The sequence below is a fragment of the Lithobates pipiens genome, unplaced genomic scaffold (assembly GCF_037356315.1).
Source record: "Lithobates pipiens isolate NorthernLeopardFrog02 unplaced genomic scaffold, aLitPip1_a1.2 Scaffold_16, whole genome shotgun sequence".
Classification (NCBI taxonomy): Eukaryota; Metazoa; Chordata; class Amphibia; order Anura; family Ranidae; genus Lithobates; species Lithobates pipiens.
The window spans coordinates 252,504,139-252,518,733 of NW_027507748.1; positions in this window are offsets into that span (position 1 = coordinate 252,504,139).

Genomic DNA, 14,595 nt, shown 5'->3' on the forward strand with positions numbered 1-14,595 from the left:
GTCCTTATAAGAACTTTTGTGGACCAAGCAGGTTGTGTATTAGTGTTTAGCAGACTGTACGTCAGTCCCTATACCGCTGAAGGACTGCTGCAGTATAGGGCAGCGGTCAGCAGTGGTGCACGTCAACCCTATCTATTGTGGACCGATAGCGGTCCTTACAGAACAGCAGACTGTACCGCACTCAAGCCTATGTACCGTAGCACCCTATACCAAGTTACCAGTCCTTATAAGAACTTTTGTGGAACAAGCAGGTTGTGTGTTAGTGATTAGCAGACTGTACGTCAGTCCCTATACCGCTGAAGGACTGCTGCAGTATAGGGCAGCGGTCAGCAGTGGTGCACGTCAACCCTATCTATTGTGGACCGATAGCGGTCCTTACAGAACAGCAGACTGTACCGCACTCAAGCCTATGTACCGTAGCACCCTATACCAAGTTACCAGTCCTTATAAGAACTTTTGTGGAACAAGTGAGTTGTGAATGTTTAGCAGACTGCAGCAGAAGGGCAGCAGTCAAGTATAATATCCTTTCTATATTTGGAAGAAAGAATATTATACATGTACAAGCCTATTACTGTACCACTGATACCAGTCCTGAAAAGAACCTTTGTGGAACTAATAATAACAGCAAGTCTTTAAAATTACCCTCACTGCCTGACAACACTGCTTCCTTCCTGTCCCTATACAAATTGGCAAAAAAAGAGAACGATTAGTGGTTACTGGAACAGCTCTTTTGTGGACCTTGATAGTAACAGCTAATGATGATGATGATGATGATGATGATGAAAGACTAATCTGGCTGTCCCTGTAGCATACACCGTCCTTTCCCTTTCTCTAAACTAACAAAAGACACTCAGGCTGCTGCAAGAATCAGCAGCACAGCAAACCTATCAACACCTAACACCTATACCAGTCCTGAAAAGAACTTTTGTGTACCAAATAGCTAGTGGTTTATCTCTCCCTACTCCACACAGGAACCTGTCCCTATCTTAACAGAAGAAAGAATGTAAAATGGCCACCGGATCGGGTGTATTTATAGGTTAGGGGGAATGTACAAGTGTCCATGTGCTGTCATGTCTCAATTGGCTGTCCTGTATCACATGATAAACGTGTCACCAAAGGTTAAAGTTCTTGTATACATTAAACACGTAAGTCCGCCGCGGCGAACGACGGAAAAAGGCGTTCGAACGTGCGGACCGCGAATGTCGGAAATTCGCCGCGAAACGACCGCCGGGCGAACCGTTCGGCCATCACTAGTCCTCTCTTTTAACATATACATACTGTGGCACACTCCACCTGGAAATAACGAGGGATCCCCAGCAGCCCACCAGAAGCAAGCCAGAGAGCGACACAGTAGCTCATACTGTGAAGGCTGATCCTCCCCGGATGGGGTTATTTTTCTGGTGAGAGTACAACCTAGAAGTGTCCACAATGCATGAAGAATAGATTTGGATCTATCACATCCCCTCCTTTTATCCACGGAAAAAACCCCATTAATTGCACTGCACTAAAGACTTCTTGCTCTTTTTTACATTTTTTCTTTTATATTTTTATATATTTTTATATTTCTTGGACAAATATTTAACATTTTTATTTTTAATTTTTACCCTTTTTCTTGGTTTTTTCCCCCTTTTTTTCACTCCCAATTTTTTGGCATGTTCCACTTGATGTACTGACATCTATCACATATTTATTGTGTATTTTATTATTGCATGCATATATTTTACCGTCACATTTGTGCACTTTAAACTTTATAGTTTGGTTAATTCTGTGTTTACATTTCATATTTGTCACCAATATATTAAGTAGAACTAGCACTAGCACCTTACATGTTCTGGATATTTATATGTTTTTAGACATTAAGTAGTGATCACTAATTTAAGTCTTACATTGCACATAATTTTATTCTATAGCCAGCACGCTGGCAAATATCTTCTGTGGCAAATATTTCTATTTATACATTTTCCAATTTTTACTTATATATATTTCATACTAGAACAGCACATTGCACATTGTCACTTATATATCAGGTTGAAGTAACACTTTTAATTTATTACACCATTAAGTCCCTGGAGACATACTTTCACATATAGGTATAGCGCCAGATCTATTCATAGCAACCCCCAATGTAACTCAATTTTGGTACGATCGTCCTGAATGTTTAAGATTTTTAAGGTACGTTCATAGGTTTCTAGATGGTCAGCGATAGTTGGGGATCCCTTCTTGGGGAAAAAAAAAACGGGAACGGTTTCTTTTAAGAATTTTATCATTTTGGGGATGTCAGATCTTTTAACTCCTCCTCTGTACACTCTGGGGAGTATCTTTGAAGCTTAGGGGGTGACCTGTCTTCTAACCTAGTCTCATTGTGACTTACCTGTGTCCCCTGGAAATATAAATATTTTCTTTCCTTTCCATTTCCCATTCCTCTAAGCTACTTCAGCTCATGGATTAATAGTCTAATTTTTATGTTCATTTTTCTATCCATTCCTCCATTGCTCTCTGCTCGGATTGGAGTGTATCAATTTCTGCTTCTCTCTTTATCTCCAGCAGCATAGTTTGCTTCAATGGAGCCTTTTTTCTGTCATTTGTAATATTCTATTTCTTGTTTAGATTTTTGACATTTCTCTTGCAGGTTTTTAAGTAGTTGATGGGATTCTTCATTTAAGGCTCATTTTGGATCTGGCCCACAAACTCTTCCTGACCTTCTCTAGATTGTCTGAGTCTGCTCTCAGCCTGTTGGACTTTGATTGACAGGGATTCTATCATCTCTATTTTGTTATTTAGGGTGGTGCGGGTTTCCAGCAATTCTATCTTTAAGGCTGGCATTTGTTTGGCAACTTCATTACACAAAAATCACAAGATTGGCCAAGACTCCATAATGAGCCATTCTTGACTTTTTGTGTCTTTTTGTACTAGCAAAAGCCATAATCATTTGGTAAACCCAATCATTTTCAATAAAAAAAAAAACTATCACTTAACCTCTGGGCCTGCTCTTTCTCCTCTTTGATACATTTCTCTAAATTGCCTCCTAGGTCTAATCTTTTACGAAGATATTTGGTCACACCATAGTCCAACCATTCTCAACCCTTTCAACACAGAGGAGCCCTTGAAATAGTTCTCCAGTAGATTTCTAAAAATTAGAAATCTACAACTCATGATACATTAGTGTGATGGTCAGTGGGAAGAATGGTGCCTACACTTGTGGTTTTTGGGAAGAATTACCTCCTTACAGATAGCTAAAAAGATCAATGGTGTCAGTGGGAACTCATCCCAGAGGCATAAATGGTCCCATGCTGAAGGAACCCCTAGCAACCTCTGGAGGAACCCTGGTTGAGAATCACTGCCATAGTCAATGACCTCACTTAAGTTTTTCTGAGGCCCAGTGACCTTTTTCTGTTTTGAGGTAGCTACAGCTGGGGCGGAATTACCATCTCGACTGTTTCTAGATGAACTCGATTCATTATCACTTCCTGCCATGTTATTATAGAACAGATATCTTTTACAATGTATATGCAAATACAATCACCGGTATGTTCTGTAATGTGGTAAGATTCCCTCTTACAAAATATCTCAGCAGTGCCTCAAATTTTATGTTGTGAGTGTGGTATGGAATTTAAATTAAGATCTTAGTGTTTTGTTCAGTGCCTTATGGTAAAATTGTGAATTTGGTCAGATAATCAGTACATACCACAATACTTTCCTGAGTTTATTTATGGGGAATTCTTGCCAATGTATACATTTCTCCCAATAAAATTAATAAGTAAATAATTAGATTTCATTAATTTACAAGTATAGTTATACAATATCATACAGAACTGGAATTTCTGGGGATTTATATTTCACACACTAACAAAAACATCGACGTGGCAATAAAAACGATTTTTCTTAATATATTGCAATTAACTCAGCCGAGCCCTAATGGCTGTTAGAAAAATATTTGCGGTAATTGCGCCTTACGTTCAAGAACACAATATCCCTCGTTGCTCGGAAACAGTCCTCTGAATTTCTCTGGCCGAAAGGAATAAACTAAATCCTACTAATTAATCCTACTAAATTGAATGGGGCGATAAATACTTTCCCTGGGACCACAGTAATTTAAATTGATGTAATACAGGTATATGTCTAAATTCCCCAAACAACACAGCTTCAACTCCCACAGCCTAGACAACCAATATGGAAAAATTATAAATGATAAAACTACTCTACACACTGTACATGATAACAGTAACAATCCCTACAATTTTGAGAGGAAAAGATTAATATTCGTCTGATGGGAAGATATCAGGCAAATTATAAGTACTTCGAGTAGTTCCAGTAACAAGATCCAGCAAGCTGGGGAGTGATAAATTATCAGCAGGCTTCTTCATCATTTAGGGGTGTATGGCCCTCACCTACTTTATACTATCTGGGACAATTAGCTCATAAAATTATCGTGAGCTCACCCCAGAAGGTTTGGCTTATTCTCCAGTGTTTGGAGAACTGTAATGATTTACCTGGTGTGCTCAGGTAATATCATCTTCAGCCAATAGACGTGTCTAAGGGTAGAAAAATGTGTTCTAAATTATTTGTTAAAATAAAATATGTTCTCTTTCATAATGGGCATCTACCTATATATTGGGGCTCATGAATATATATCTATATTATTCAGGGACTTCGGCAACTGGCACGATATACAATGTACTCAGTATAATTCTAATTAATCAATATAACACAAAATGGATGTCTATATGGATAAATGCATAACTCCTGGATATCCTATGAAGACCTAGTCATCTTGGGACAACACATGCTATACGGGTATTTTTATGTAGATGTGGTCATGATTTATATGTCTTTATAATAATGATGGGTATCTTCACACAATTTATAATTTGTTCTGTATCAAAATATTATATTTCTGATGTAGGAAGACGTGCTTACCTTGAGCTCCGCCAGCCATCCGTGAATCCATCCTTCCAGTCTGCCCTGAAACGTCGTTTTCGGGGCCCCTACCTCCTGCCCCGCTAGGTGAAGCATCCCGGACCACCGCGGCACATCCCGGGACCCCCGCTGCGATGTCCAGACGCCATACCGGAGGGAAGGGGCTGACCGACCCCCCAGGCCAAGATGGCGCCGGCGCGCGGTGTGCAGCCAAAGACCAATACAAGGAAGCAGCACAGAAGCTCCTCTATGGCGGTAAATCATACAAGGATGCCCTGGCTGGCCAGCCCTCTGCTCAAGCTACCCCTGGAGGCTCTCCTGAGGCAGATGACACAGTCCCCTTGGAGGATGAGGATGGATTGTCTGCAGCATGGCAAACAGTGAGTACACCCAGGGACAGTGTTAGGCCTGACACACAGGCCATCCCCTCCCCAGTGCTGGAAAATGAGCCTACACTAAGGGACATATTCACTGCTGTCACTTCCTGTAATCACTCTATTGCAGCCCTCTCTGAGGACATTAAAGGGGTTAAAGCTGAAATAACGTTTGTCCGCCATGACATGCAAAAGCTCAGGGAGCGAACGGCTGCATTGGAAGGCAGACTGAGCACAGTAGAGGATGACCTGGCCCCCATGCAAAGGGATCTAAAATATAATTGCCATCTTACTGAACAGCACCCTATGCGACTTGATGAGATGGAAAATCGCATGAGACGCAATAATATACGCGCTTTGGGGATTCCGGAACGTGTTGAGGGTAAAAACCCAGTAGACTTTATTGAAAATTGGTTGATTGCCACCTTTGGTAAAGAATCCTTGTCACCGCTTTTTGCAGTGGAACGTGCCCACCGGGTGCCGTCTCGCCCCCTACCTACGGGCAATCGTCCCAGGCCCTTCTTGTTTAAACTCCTCAACTATAGAGACAGGGACACCATTCTCTCTAAAGCGTGGGGGTTGTTGGACAAGATGGAGATTGAGAATTCCAGGATTTCACTATTTCCGGATTTTTCAGCAGAGCTCCAGAAAAAGCGTGCAACATTTCTTGAAGTTAAGAGGCGCCTTCGGGACCTTAACGTTCAATATGGAATGCTATATCCAGCCAGGCTCAGAGTTACGGCCCTGGGTTCAACGCACTTTTTTTGATCGCCCCGCGGCGGCAGCACAGTGGCTTGACCAGGAGTACAACGCACTCAAAGCCGCCAAACTTCAAAGATCTCCTCCACGCTAACGGCACTTTCAAACAGGCTGACTGGACTTCCACTTTTGCAGGACCGGCAGAAGGCTGAGGTTTGTGGTTCCACTGTAACCCTACTAGAACTACAACATGCATGCGTATGTGAAACCCCGTCTGTCATCAGGGAGAGTCCTCTCTGGGTGTTTCCATGGCCTTCCCCCAGCCCCCAAGTTTCGGATGGGGCCTGTTATTCTGCTATTTTTCCCGTGTGTGAGCCCCATGGGCTTTAATACAGAAGATGCCACGGTTTTTTGCTGTTTAACTGTTTCTCTTTTCTTTTTCTTTTTGGTTCATTTTTTCTCTCTCAGGATCGCAACGGACAAGGACTATTTTCTGGCCTGTCTGCACCCCTCTGGGCGCCTCTTCCTAGCTGCGACAGCTCCTGTCGGACTTTTTTCTCTCCAGATTTGGGACATCTCAGGTGATGCGACTTCCCAGTCGCTAGTTGCTGCTAAATGTGTATTAATTGCCTTTTTCCTCCTCCCTGGTGGTTTACGACTGTTAATATGGTTACTCCTACTTGCACTTATGTTTTGTATTTCTGATGGCTAAGATTAGATTTCTTTCTTGGAATGTTAGGGGGCTGGGCAGTCCGGTGAAGAGGCTGGCGGTGCTGAGGCACCTTAAAGATATGAAAGCTGACATTGTGTGTCTGCAGGAGACGCATTTTGCTCCTGCTGGTACTCTTAGCCTGGGTTCCAGACTGTATATCCACCAATACCATTCTACATACTCTGCCTATGCAAGAGGAGTGAGTATTCTCATCAGACAGCATACACGTTTCTCTTGCTCCCAACAGGTTATTGATCCGGGGGGGAGGTACATTTTTTTGCTGTGTAAGCTTGCTACTATACAATGCATTATTGCCAATGTTTATATCCCACCGCCGTATTCGGCGGAGATTCTTAGGCGCCTAGCTGGGTTTATGGCACAGTTCCCCGGCATACCCCTGTTGGCGATGGGTGATTTTAACAACTATGTCAACGGCCTGTGGGATAAGATTCCAACTCCTCCTGTGGTCCCCTCACACGCCCTAATGGCGATACTCCTTTTGCTGCTCTGTTAGCTGAACTTGGGCTGGTTGATGTCTGGCGGAGAGCCCACCCCCACTCCCGTTTATACTCCTGTTGCTCTCCAGCGTTTGGGAGCTTGTCCAGAATAGACCTGGGACTGGGGAACTCCGCCCTCCTCCCCCTAATTAGAGATTCTGGTTATGGGGTTAGACATGTATCCGACCACTCCTCTTTGTGGATTGAGATGTCCCTGTCTACTGACCTCGCACCTAGGAGTTGGAAGCTTAACCCCTTTTGGCTTGCACTGTTCCCGCAGCCTGACCCCATTGCAAATGCCCTTAAACTTTTCCTGCAGGACAATTTAGGTTCGGCATCTATAGATGTAGTCTGGGATGCAGCTAAGGCCTTTCTTAGGGGGCAATTTATCACTACTATAACTGATATAAAACGGAACACTAAAGCTTGGGAACTGGAGGTCGGTAGAGCACTTAGAGAGTCGGAGCAGGCCTATGTTGACAACCCCTCGGAGGACACTAAGAGGGCTTGGTTGGGGGCGCAATCTATGTCTAGACAGGTAACTTTACAACTGGCAGAAAATAAAAGGTTTTTCCTACAACAAACACACTTTGAGGAGGGGGAATCGACGGGCCATATGCTGGCTCTGCTGGCGAGGGCCCAGGGTTCCGCTCCTATGACTCACTCACTGTGCGATTCGCAGGGAGTGACCCACTCGGATACCCCTGGGATCTTGCGGGTATTTCGATCCTTTTATGCAGATCTGTACTCCTCTAAGGTGCAGCCTGGTGATGGGGAGATTGCGGACTTTTTAAATGGTTGTGATATTCCATGCCTGTCTGCGTCGGATGGAGAGCTGTTGAACGCCCCCTTAACGGAGGATGAATTGGCTTCTGCATTGGAACATTCTCATAATAACAAAGCTCCGGGGGCGGATGGTCTCCCATCCGAGGTATACAAGCGTTATGCCGGTGTTCTTTTGCCAACCCTTTTAAAAGTGTTTAACAATGCCTTAGAGACGGGGGTCCTACCTGCTTCTATGAACGAAGCAATCATAATTGTACTTCTAAAACCGGGTAAGGTAGCAACATCACCGGACGCATATAGGCCCATCTCCTTGCTCACGACAGACGTTAAACTATTGGCTCGGGTCTTGGCAACGAGATTATCTCTGGTAATACACAAACTGATCCATAGGGATCAATCAGGTTTTATTCCCTCACGTTCCACTGCCCTAAATATTCGCCGTTTATTTTTAAACCTACAGGTCCCTGTGGATAACCCTGGTAATCAGGCCGTCCTCTCGCTGGACGCGGCTAAGGCCTTTGATAGTGTTGAGTGGCCTTATCTGTGGAAAGTGATGGAGTGGATGGGGCTGGGCAGTACATTTATTAGCTGGGTCCGACTGTTATATGCCAAGCCTACGGCTAGAATCAGAGCTAATGCGGAGCTCTCCGACCCATTCGTGCTGCACAGAGGCACGAGACAGGGGTGCCCTCTGTCGCCCCTGCTCTTTGCCATGGCGCTTGAACCACTAGCAGCCAGAATGAGATCGGCTCCGGATATTGTGGGTTTCCGCAGGCCCACTGGAATAGATGTGGTATCGCTATATGCTGATGACACGCTTATATACCTGGGGGACACGCAGGATTCCCTTACGGCCACCATGAACCTGATTACCCTATTTGGTACACTGTCAGGTTTTAAGATTAACTGGGACAAATCTGTGTTGCTGCCCTTGTCCCCTCTAACGGCTCCCTTACCGCCTTGTGCAAGCATGATTCAGACGGTTACATCCTTTAAGTATCTGGGGGTGCAGATATCCCCCGAGGTGACGGAATATGCCAAACTGAATCTTATGCCATTGTTACTTAAGTTCAGGGATAAATGTAAGATCTGGTGCAAACTACCGTTATCGGTGGTGGGCAGGGTAAACCTCATTAAAATGGTGTGGGCCCCGCAGTTACTCTATATTTGTCATAATTCCCCGACCTGGATCCCGAAACGTTGGTTCGATAAAATTGACTCTCAGTTTAGGGAATTAATATGGTGTAGAAAGACGGCCAGACTTAGTTTACATACCTTGCAACATAATAAGGACGAAGGGGGTTGGCACTTCCACACGCCAGGATGTATTTTTTGGCTTCGCAGCTCCAGCACCTGGGTGGGTGGGGGTCAGATGATCCCCTGGACCCGATCCGGAGGATACTGGCTGACACGGTCGCCTCGGACACAGCATTGTCTAGATTGGAGGCAGGTTTCCCTCATATGGAAAGGGGTTCCCCGACTATTATACTGCTGAATACCATGTGGTCTCATGTTAAAAAACTGCTACGAATACGTGGCTTCCTTGCCCTCACCCCTATTTGGCGGAATGCTAATTATGCTGAACTTTTTAAGCTCAAGGGATTTGGCAACTGGAGTAGGAGTGGTCTTCAGTATCTCTCGCAACTGTATAGTGGACGGGTACTGAAGTCCTTTATGGAAATACAAGCTGAGTTTGACATCCCACGCAGGGATTTTTTTAAATATTTACAGTTACGTCATGCGCTGCAGACACAGGCACGGAGTGTGCAGCTCTCTCTAACAGACCATCCTGTGGTGCAGGGGATATTCATGCAGATTGACCGTAAAGGCATGATCTCTAGGGGGTATGCTATGCTTCTTGACGCGGTGCAGGACCCGGCACGTCTCCCATGTCGGCAGAGATGGGAGGCGGACCTGGGGCCCGTGGACGCGGAGACCTGGAACCTTTGCTTGTCCTCCGCTCCGTTGGTGTCGGTATCGACCTCTCATAGGCTCTCCCACCTATATTTACTACATAGGACCTATAGAACTCCAGTTAAACTGCACAGTTGGGGTGTTAGAGGGTCTCCCCTTTGCCCCAAATGTATGCGGGACCATGGGGATCTTATGCACATGTTCTGGAGGTGCCCGAAACTAAAACGATATTGGGCTGGAATTCTTGACAATATATCCTCAGTGTTCTCTGTTAGTATTCCGCGGTGTCCGTTGGTCTGCCTGTTGGGGGCCCTGGATGAGGAATCATTGACGCCCTCGACCCATACAGCCATTATTAGGTTACTATATGTAGCCAGAAAATTGATAGCGAGATTGTGGATGACCCACAGGGTTCCCACCAGGCAGCAATGGATAGAACAGGTGAACCAGATGCTGATCAGGGAAAAGATAACATACCAACACAGAAACGCACCGCACAAATTTAATGCCATGTGGGGGGGTTGGCTTGAGGTCCCGGGACTAGCTCCCCACCAACTTATACAAGACAGACTTTTACAGGGTTGACTGAAGGTCCTAGGACCGGTATATGGAGGTACATAAATGGTTATGTTCCCAGGATGGGTCTAATCCTATGTCTCTCCCTCATCCGATAATTGTACAGGGTGTAGGGAGACACCAGTGGGACGGTATGATGGGCTGTGGGCCGCAGTATATGTTTAAGGTACCTATGAGGTTGATTCCTGATACGGAGTGGTCTATGAGAGAATGTTACTTTTGTTTTTACTTTTGGTTCCTTCTTCTTACCTCCTTTCTTATTTATTTTTTAGTTTTCTTGATACTTTCCATGTCTCAACAGTCTTCAAACCAAACCTATTTGTATTTTTATATTTCCTGTATACTTTTGGATGTAAAACCAATGTTACTGTAAGACTGTACTTTACTCATATGTTTGATTTGTACCATATGTGTTTTACAATAAAAACTTATTTGATTTAAAAAAAAATATATATTATATTTCTACTTTATGACCGAGTACTAATCGGGTCAGTGGATACCAAAATCATGGTTGGATCTGTGATCTGGAATCTAATATAGAATTTGAATGACTTATAATCACATATATTTAACCACTTGACCACTGGGCACTTAAACACCCTTAATAGCCAGACCAATTTTCAGCTTCCGGTGCTCTCACATTTTGAATGACAATTACTCAGTCATGCAACAGTGTACCCATATGAATTTTTTGTCCTTTTCTTCGCACAAATAGAGCTTTCTTTTGGTGCTATTTAATCACCACTGGGTTTTTTATTTTTTGTGCTATAAAAGAAAGACCGAAAATTCTGTAAAAAAAAAAAGTTTCTTCGTTTCTGTTATAAAATTTAGCAGATTAGTAATTTTTCTTCATAAATTTTGGCCAAAATTTATACTACTGGATATCTTTGGTAAAAATAAGTACAAATTGGTGGATATTATTTGGTCTTAGTGAAAGTTATAGAGTCCACAAGCTATGGTGCCAATATCTGAAATTTGATCACACCTAGAGTACTGATGGCCTGTCTCATTTCTTGAGACCCTAACATGCCAGAAAAGTACAAATACCCCCCAAATGACCCCCTTTTGGAAAGAAGACATTCCAAGGTATTTAGTAAGAGGCATCGTGAGGTTTTTGAAGTTGTCATTTTTTTCCCACAATTTTTTGAAAAATCAAGATATTTTTTTCACAAAATTGTCATATTATCAGGTTATTTCTCACACACAGCATATGCATACCACAAATTACACCCCAAAACACATTTTGCTATTATTCCCGAGTATGGCGATACCACGTGTGAGATTTTTACACAGTGTGGCCACATACAGAGGCCCAACATGCAGGGAGCACCATCAGGCGTTCTGGAGCACCCAGGCCAATTCTGACATTTCTCTCCTACATGTAAAAATCATCATTTATTTGCAAGAAAACTACATAGAACCCCAAAACATTATATATGTTTTTTTAGCAAAGACCCTAGAGAATAGAATGGTGGTCGTTGCAACTTTTTATCTCACACGGTATTTTTGCAGCAATTTTTCAAACACTTTTTTTTAGAAGAAAAACTGTTTTGTGCTTTTAAAAAAACAAAACAGTAAAGTTAGCCCAATGTTTTTGCATAATGTGAAAGATGAAGTTACGCTGAGTAAATAGATATCTAACATGTCACCCTTCAAAATTGCACACGCTCGTGGAATGGTGCAAAACGTCGCTACTTAAAAATCCCCATAGGCGACGCTTTAAATTTTTTTACTGGTTACATGTTTTGACTTAGAGGAGGTCTAGGGCCAAAATGTATTGCTCTCGCTCTAACGTTCGCAGTGACACCTCACATGTGTGGTTTGAACACTGTTTTCATATGTGGGTGGGACTTGCGTATGAGATCGCTTCTGTGTGCGAGCACATGGGGACAGGGGCGCTTTAAAAAAATGTTTTCTTTTTTTATTGTTCATTTTACTTTTATTTTAGTTTGACTTTTTTTTCCCCCAAAAATACATTTTTTGATCACTTTTTTTTATTCCTAATGCAAACATCCCTTGTAATAGGAATATGGCATGATAGGTCCTCTTTACATTGAGATATAGGGTCAATAAGAACCCACATCTCACCTCTAGGCTGGGAAGCCTGAAATAAAAAAATAAAAAAATATTCTGGCTTTGATCATATTGGCGAGTCGGTAGAAGCGCCGGAGGACGGTGGGAGGGGGGGATGTCCCGTCTCTCCTACTGTAAGAACGATCAAGCAGCGGAACAGCCACTACGATCATTTTTATGGCGTAGGGAATCGCCGGCTGAAAAGGCTGATATCTGAATGATGCCTGTAGCTACACCCATCATTCAGATATCCCCGCACAAAGTCAAGGATGCCATATGACAGCCGGCGGGCGGGAAGTGGTTAAAATGCATTTTTTTTAACACAAAGTTGTCCATATGTACAATATTTCTAACACATAGCATGTACATACCAAAAATGACACCACAAAATAGATTCTCCTTCTCCTCCTGGGTACGGCGATACCACGTGTGTGAGACTTCCACAGCCTGGCAACATACAGAGGCTGAGTACAGCCAAGCATGGCTGAGCATGGCTGGGTATCACTGAGTATTGGAGGGTATCACCGAGTATGGCTGGTTATTGCAGGGTATTGCAGGGTATCACCAGGTATTGCAGGGTATCACCGGGTATGGCTGGGTATGGCAGGGTATCACTGGGTAAGGCAGGGTATCACTGGGTAAGGCAGGGTATCACCGGGTATGGCAATTTATGGCAGAGTATTGGCTGGGCATTGCAGAATATTGGCAGGGCATTGAGGAGTTAATTGTCAGTGAGCAGTGCTGCGGGCACTGCAGATGCAGCCCACAGCACTGCTGACACCGATATCTCCCCTCTCACTGTACTGATTGGTACAGAGAGGGGAGGGAGGAACCGGCATCGTAACATGGCGCTGGTTTGTTTACAAGTGATCGCTCCGTCATTTGACAAAGCGATTACGTGGTAAACAGCCGCGATGAGAGGCCGTTTACCGTGATCCGTGATGCACTGGGTCCTGTGGACCCGATGGTCATGGATGCTCACGCGGGCGCACGAGAGTGGAATTCTGGGAGGACGTCATATGACGGCCTCCCAGAGTTAAGCAACCACCCTGTAGCCGTCATTCAGCTATGGGCCAGTTGTTAACTGGTTAAAATGCCACATGTATCAGGCCGTATCCAGGGCCCTGTTCCAGGCCCACAAGCTGCTCCTTAGGTGCTGGAAGGCGGTGGACCCCGCGACACTTGGAGAGTGGATAGCACAGATGGGGGACACACTCCATCTGGAAAAATATATTTTCCAACATAGGGGACGCCCACAAAAATGTGACAAATTGTGGTCACCCAGGCTGGACACCCCGGCCTTTCACCTTTAGACTTGGTGCTGGATAGATTATTGCTTTAAATTATTTATATATCCTTGGAGTATTAGTAAATATTGGAGCCAGGAATGTGTTGAGTTAGAGCCCAGGGATAAACATTGTGGGTGAGGGTGCAGACATGCGCGACCAGGGGGTGTGGGTGGGTTGAATTTACATTGAATGTCTCTTATAAATTGGAATCACTAGTTATGGTCCTTTACCGTATGTTACTGACTTTTCTGGGTGTTGGTGCCTTATTTGTGCAATGAGAACATGGAGCGTTGTTGGATTGTTTTTTGAGAGTCCTGGGAACTTTTACAGAGAAATCGAGAATTTTTTTTCTAATTTGCCAGGCCTAACCTCTGATATCATGTCATATCCTGGCGCTATGGTAAACCTCAAACCATACCGCATAGCTGAAGCTTGCCCGAATATTGTCTTGGCAGAGCTTAAAAGAAAAATCTTGGGATCATTGAAGAGTCCTCAAATAGTTGGTCAAGTCCTATAGTGATTGTCCACAAGCCAAATGGAACCTGGTGGTTATGATTTTTATAAATTAAATGAAGTCTCCAAACCAGATGCGTATGCAATCCGCCTTGTGGAATTCATTAATCAAGAGATTAGGGCCGGCCTAATGCATTACCACTTGATTTGACAAAAGGATATCGGCATATTCTACTTTCCTAAGAAGCTACGGAGAAAACTGCATTTGCCACACCAGAGGTGTTGTGGCAGTACGCCAGAATGCC